We start from the raw sequence: 7428 nt of genomic DNA, 5'->3' as shown, positions 1-7428 counted from the left end.
ATCTGTTCTTAAAAACCCTTGGTGGAATGATAAAGGCTCAGTCTAGTTTATTGCCAGCTGTGATATTGTATAAATAAGATTACATGGGAGAGGCTGGGGGGGGGGGCAGAAGAATGACTACAGCTGAATTCCATCTATTCAGGCCATTCAGCATAGGGTCAGTTTATCTGATGCTTTGGGGGGCCCTATTACACTGTTTGATGGGGATTGTCACAGAAGCAAAACTTTCAGAATGGACAGGATTGGCCAATCAGATCAAGATTAAAAAATAACAGTAGTTGTACAGTGCCTTCTTAGTGAACTCTCTGTGGGCCATTTCAAAGGATGTTTTTTTTTTGGTATTTATCTCTACATGTGGAAAGTTGGGGATGGGTGGGAATCCACCATTCTTTCAGTTTTATAAGAGTTTGTCCTGAACATAAAAAGTATGTTCCTTAGGTTAACTGCTGGATTTTTCTTCTGCCTACATTACTGACTCAATGTCCATTTATGACCTGAGGTCTTATGTACAATTATCCTTTTCCCCCCACAATGAGTTGTTAAGCACTTTATTTACAAATAGGAAACTAAGACATTTGTAGAGGTTTTGGGGATTTAAATAAATTGGTAGTTTGGGGGTAAGATGATTCAAGTAGGGTTAATTACTAACTGCATTCACTTAACTTTGCTGGGACAGTAAGATTGATTGGTTTAATATGTACAAACAAAAAGCATTTCATCAACAAGATATCAGTTCATTCACCTTCCTTTGCTATTACATCATGCAGCATAGAATTTATTAGTTTATCCCCTACAAATATTTACTTTTACCCACAGTCTAGAAAAAAAAGGTTACGCCCGCAACCAGCTTATTTTTAAAATATTAAAAATGAGATGGATCCTTATGAAACATTAAAATGATAACAGTTCATCAATGTTTCTTCTCTCTTCCACAAATACTGTGCCTGCTGATACATGCATTTGCTTATGATGACTTCTGGTTTAATTTTCAGTTGAATATTTTGGGGAATGGCCAAAAGTACTTGAAAGTAAAATGTTGACTGCTATCTTTTGCCCCAGTAGATTTCTATAGAAATAAGAATCTTCTGTCAAATATTTTTTTAAAAAATGGTGGTTTCTTATCATCAACTGATGGTTAGACAGTAGCTGGTTCCTTATATTTGTATCTCACTCCTTCAATTAAAAGAAAGAAATATGACTATATTAGTATGTGTTTAGCTTAGGAAGTCTGTGAACCCATCCAGTATAGTTGTAAACCATAGTTTCTCTCTTCAGACAGTTCACACACTATAGAAAGCCAAAAGAAACCACTTTATGATTAGCATTCAAATATTTGAATGCAGAAGTTGAGTCATAGTTTAACTATAGTTAATTCAACAAACCTCAAATGACTGAATGTACAGAACACGATAAGTCAAAAAGGAGTCAAACCACGGGATGGTTAGTATGTTATACAAATATAGCCAGTAAGTGGATGGTGAGTGGCAGATCTGGTTCTGCTTCTTTCTTTGGCTTTTCCATTTTTTAAAAAATCATGAAAAAGAATGATGATAAATATGTCACTTTGAAAACGACAAATATTATCCTGCCCTCTTAACCTACTGTTGTCACTATTTTAACTGGGGAAAAAAGTGAACCACTGCATAGGTCTTCTTTTTTATCCCAGTTTGTTGTCATTTTCTTCTCTGAAATGTTTATTTTAGATGCACAAGATGGAAAACAGCTGAGAACTTTCTAAGCAAAAGCAGGAGGAGAATATGGAAGTTGAAGTTCTCTGGATACATTCTAATGACAGTGATCTTTTCTTCTCTAAAAAGGTGAACTTTGCATCTTGGAACTGCCCTCAGCTTTGCCTGCCCGGGAGAAAGTTGTTTCTAGCATCATTAAATATTGTAAGTCATAATGTAGCAAATGTGAAGTCTGTGCCATTATTTGTCTGGGCTCTACATTATTATGCTTTATATGTGGGGCTGTCCCTAAAGACATTCAGAAGCTGCAGCTTGTCTAAAACTTGGCATCTATATGAGTGTTCAAGCTTAGTTTCAGTGACTTCCTCTGATTTGCAAGTTGTAAAAAGTAATGCGGTTATAGGCAGTTATTTGTGTCTGTATTTTAACTGTGATGTTTGCATAATAACCTTCCATCAAGAATTCATGTTTTCATTCTTCACATTCATTTTATTTTTCCAACAACCCTGAGAGGTTAAAATGAGAGATGTTGATTGAGCTGAAGCTATTCCGTGAATTTTGTACCTGAGCAGGTTGTGCAGTAGGATTTTTTAAAAAATCAAATGAACTTAATTAAAAAAAATAACATATTTGATTGGAATTGAAAAGGTATTGATATCATACTTTAAGTTTTGGTCAGTTTAAAACTGAAATTTCCTTTTTGCTTAATGGGTTAGCACAGGGGTGGGCACTTAATCTTCCCAAGGAGCCACATGAGAAACTGGGACTGTTGTGGAGGGCGGCCTCCCCTGCTCCCCTGCACTACTACTGCCCCTCCCCTATTGCCACTGTGAGCTGGACAGGGACAGTCACAGGGCCGGATGTGACCCAAGGGCTGTAAAACACCCAGGTCTGGGTTAATATCTGAGTGGACCATATAATTATTTAGCCTGGTGGTTTTCTTATGGCTGAAGACTGACACTAATCACACAGTTATTTACATAATTGCAAAAATAAAAATCTGTATACAACATATTAAGATGTCCGTAACTAGTCAAAGCTGATGTCACAGAAATGAGGTAATAATTTTGTTTGATTAGGTTGACTCAGCCTTCCATCCTTCCGAGGTTGGTAAAATGAGGGCCCAGATTGTTGGGGGCAATAGGCTGACTCTGTAAAACCGCTTGGGGCTGTAAAGCATTGTGAAGCAGTATATAAGTCTTAAGTGCTATTGTTATTTTCATTGGTATATATTTTAGATGTAATGACGACGAACTTAGGAACTGTGGCAAATATTGATTGTCATGGACTTTTTTCTTCATTGTACGAAGTCCTTGCTTTGTTTCCCACCTAATTCCAAAAACTAAAAATGACAGTTTAGGGAACATTCATAATCTAGCAAAATACACCACATTAGCATTTATGCTGCCTCTCCCTCCCCATTTTGGATACTCACAGGGTCTTAGCTCTACTTAATAATAATAATAACTTTATTGTCACTTTGAATGTACACCAATCGGCGTACATCAAAATGAAATTTCGTTGCATACAGCTCTCAAAGGGTCACCACTGCCGATATACAGTCCTTGTTCGTGGCCAGCTCAAGTTTTAGAATGTTCATTTTAGTCTCTGGGGAGTGAACGATGGCAAACAGGAAAGATGGAAACGGAGCTTTATGTGGATTAGCCCTCAAATTAGCTTGTATTCCTGCACGACAACCTCGCCTCCTTTCCTTTTTCTGATCCTGTCTCTTCCACCTTTTCTTTAAAGGGGCCTCACTCCTTTTCGCACCTGGAGCACGCCGCCGCCGCCTCCAACTCCTCCAAAAGCCTCTCTCTCTTCCTCTGGGCCTGCCGACAGCCTCATCCAGTTCCTTCACTCCATAAGCCCTGGGACCTCTCCTCCTCTGCCTCCTTTGGAAACAGCCCTGATTTGCAATAGAATCCATCGCTGTGTCAGCAGTCAGATCTTGCTGCCAGCAGAACAATTTCAAACAGCGCAAACGATTTTTAACGGTCTTACCAACAGTTCCGAAACAACTAAAAACTCGCCATACCAGCAAAGATTGTCGGTCGTATGTTAGCTTAGTCCTACCACGTTGCTCAAACACACTAAAACCTTCCTGATCATGTGGCCTATATCCCTCATATCCCTCCAAAAACCTTTCACCTTCGAGAGCCAATGCAGCTGCAGCCGATCCAGGCGCCGCCATCTTAACAGATTTCTTACTTAGTGGAAATCTTCTGACATCAGATTTATTTAGAGAAACCATTGCATAGAATACGAGCATACGTTTTCCACAAATACAATTGAAAATATGGATCAGATATATAAGTGACACCTTCACCATAATAAAAAGGACCAATTAGAGAACACCCACAGAACCATCAATAACATTTTTAAAGGAATCCAGTTTACTAGAGAAGAAGAAAACAACTTGCTTCCCTTCCTAGACATCCTGGTCAGCAGAGACCATAATGGCAAACTAGAAACACAAGTCTACAGAAAAACCAGCCATACTAACCAGGTGCTGCACTACCAAAGCAACAACCTAACCTCCCACAAGAGAAGCTGGGTAAGGACTTTAAATGAGCCAAAACTCACTGCAGCAACCCAGAACAGTAGAAAAAGGAAATGGAACATCTATACAACACGTTCCAACAAAATGGATACCCACGCAACTTCATCAAAAAGTCCCTGACCACTTAACCCAATTTAGCACAACCAACACAAACCCTAAAAAAAATTACACTGCCATACATCAAGAATATCTCAGAAACTGCAAATAGACTACTACAACCACATGGAGTCAATATAGCACATAAGCCAACTAAAGCCCTTCAAAACATCCTAAGTAAACCCAAAGACCCAGCAACCCCAGAAGAAAAAACGGGAGTCATCTACAACAGAGGTCCCCAACCTTTTGAGCACCAGGGACCAGTTCCGTGGAGAGAGGTTTTTCTGAGCACTGGAGGGGGCGTGATTTCATGTACTGCCTGCATCCCACAGATGGGGCTTTGCTTGTTTGCGTGGACTGGTTTCTGGCATGCTGTGGCCCAGTGCCGGTTCATGGATGGGGGATTGGGGGACCCCTGATCTACAATATACAATGTAAGAACTGCAATAACCACTACGTAGGACAAGCAGGCGGAAGACTGGCAAAAACCATCCAGGAACACCAACTGGCAGTCAAAAGGCATGGCGAAAATTCTTTAATTTCACAACATATAGACAGATTTAGCCATAATTTCAATTGGGAAAATGTGATAATCCTAGACCAGGCCAAATCCCAAAATGCCAGGGAATTTCTAGAAGCCTGGCACTCTGATAAATCAGCCATCAATAGGCACATATACATTAACAACATCTATAGATTATGCAAAAGAGATCGAACCAGCTCAAAAGAGAAAAAGACTCCAGCACTTCTCCACCAGTAATCAGCACTCAGATCAGCATAGATTAACTCTAAGGTCACCTTCAGACCAACAATCAAGTAACTGCCACAGAGCCACTAGTAAACAGCCCAACAAAAGAATCCCTAAGACCGCCTCTACCCACCCAGACAGGCAAGACACCAGAATATACACAGACAGCAAACAGCACTCCTTACTAGCACTGATGATGTTACCTAGTCAGGGTAATGAAACGTCTGCAAGAAAACAAGCAAGCTCAGAGAGCACAAAGGACCCCACATTTTCTACTTCTATATCTGTTTGACTTACGTTTTGCATTAGAATCGTTATTCAGCCTTTTTGTTCTTTTTAAAAGTAAAAAGTATTCCCCCCCCCAAAAAAAAACATCAAGCTGAAAAGGCTACTCAATCTATTTCTCATTCATTGTGACTGCTTATAGGTGAACTACTGAACTTTACAACCTGTGTTCTATTTTTAAGTTTTTAAAAAGTGTTTGCAGTTGCAGCAGTATCGTCTTTAGTTGCAGTGTGAGTCCCATCTAGTGGTTAAACTATCTTTTTTAGTTTTTCTGCACAGAATATAGTTCCATCAAGCCCGTGGTAGAAACAAGGTAATCTTAACCTCTCAATTTCATGGCACCTTCGCTGCTATTTCAAAATGAGCTTTTGCTTCAATAATGTTGCAGAAGACAAATTGGAGAGGATAGAAAGGTGAGGAGGGAGGGCTGGGGACAGGGTGTAAGACAGGGAAGAGCAAGGATAAGATTGAATGTCTATGGAGATTCTCAGTCCTCCAGGTCATAGTTATCCCATTTTCTTGTTTTTCTTTGAAGACTTTTCGCTTCTCTCAAGAAGCCTCTTGGATGAGAAGCAAAACGTCTTCAAAGAAAAACAAGAAAGTCCAGTTGCCTCGTGAAAAAGCATCTTTCGGATAAGATTTAATGCTGTGAGGTTGCCATTGATTGTGTGGCTTGTGTGTGTATGTGTGTTTATGTTTATGTGTGTAAAGATAGGAGAAGACACATCACAGCTTGTTTCAAGGGATGCCTGGATAGGTGGTTTAGAAGGAGATGGAGGCCCTGGGGACCAAAAAGGAGAAAATTCTGTGATGTATTCTACCATCTTTGTGAAGCTTATAGGTGCTTGTGAAGTGCATATGGGCATAGCTGCTGAGTATATGAAGCACGATCCGTGTGCCTGCAAGGAGAATATATTTGTATCATGCTCTATTTCAGAGGTACATATTTTTGAAAACATTGTAACATGGATCCCTTCCTATAACCAGTTGTTCAAAGCAACATTTGTGTGAACAAAACCTGCTCATCCAAAAACTGTTGGAGAGAACGGATGATTTTTACGACAACTCTTTTTCCCTTTAATTCCTGGAAAAGTGCACTGTACAATGGGAAGTGGGGAGAGGAGGGAAACCTTGTAGAGTACTATGTGAGTCTGCAACTGAAAAGCAAAATTGTGTTGGCTTAGCTTCTATGTTTATATGGAAGCTAAGTTTATTCAGCTTCTATTCTAGACAGTAATGGGTGTGTTGGCATGAACATTAAATAAAACAACACTCTTTTATTGGATATGCTTGTGCCTGTTGTGTTGAGATACTTGCTGTGCACAAAAGAGCAAGGGCGCCCTCTGGTGGCATTCAAAAGGCCACACAAAAACCATACAGTGGGAAAAACAATGAAAATGAGAAACTAACATGTTTAACATACAGGGAGAACAGCAATTTGGAAAAGCTAGCTGGTTTAAAGATTAAGATTAAAGAAATGTCTGTCTATTGAAGCTTGAATACTAGACAATTTTAAAGCTCTTTGAAAGGAATACTACTAAAAGACTGCAGTTACCTGAAACTGGTTGAAAATATTTTATCAAGCATATGCTAGGATTAACCCTTAACTCAAGAAAACAATCATGACCTATAATAAAAGTTCTTAAATTATTTTTATGCAGAAAGGGATTACTGAAATCTTCAGTTTATTGGGGAAAGATGCGTTTGGAACCTATGTGATCAACAGTAAGACACTGTGTGGATGTACATTATTCAAAATGTTAAATTCTGTGCAGAGACATTATGAAACTTGCAGTAGCATCACACTAAAAAAAAACGAAAGTCCTAATTCTCCACGATGCACTAAGATAGCATTTAGTGAGTAAACCATAATTAGATGGATTTACATAACATACTAAACAAAAACCTAGAGAATCCCTTATTGTTTTGGATAATATATGATCACAGCTGAAGATATCCTGGGATGTCCAAGATAGCTTACACTCAACCTTACATTAAAGGTAATGTAACTTAGGGGATGTTGTAATAATGCATCACAATTGGTCACAAAT

This window comes from Protobothrops mucrosquamatus, unplaced genomic scaffold (genome assembly GCF_001527695.2).
Source record: "Protobothrops mucrosquamatus isolate PMUCROS unplaced genomic scaffold, P.Mucros_1.0 scaffold218, whole genome shotgun sequence".
In the NCBI taxonomy this organism is placed as follows: Eukaryota; Metazoa; Chordata; class Lepidosauria; order Squamata; family Viperidae; genus Protobothrops; species Protobothrops mucrosquamatus.
Note: the sequence above shows the minus strand (reverse complement) of the source record.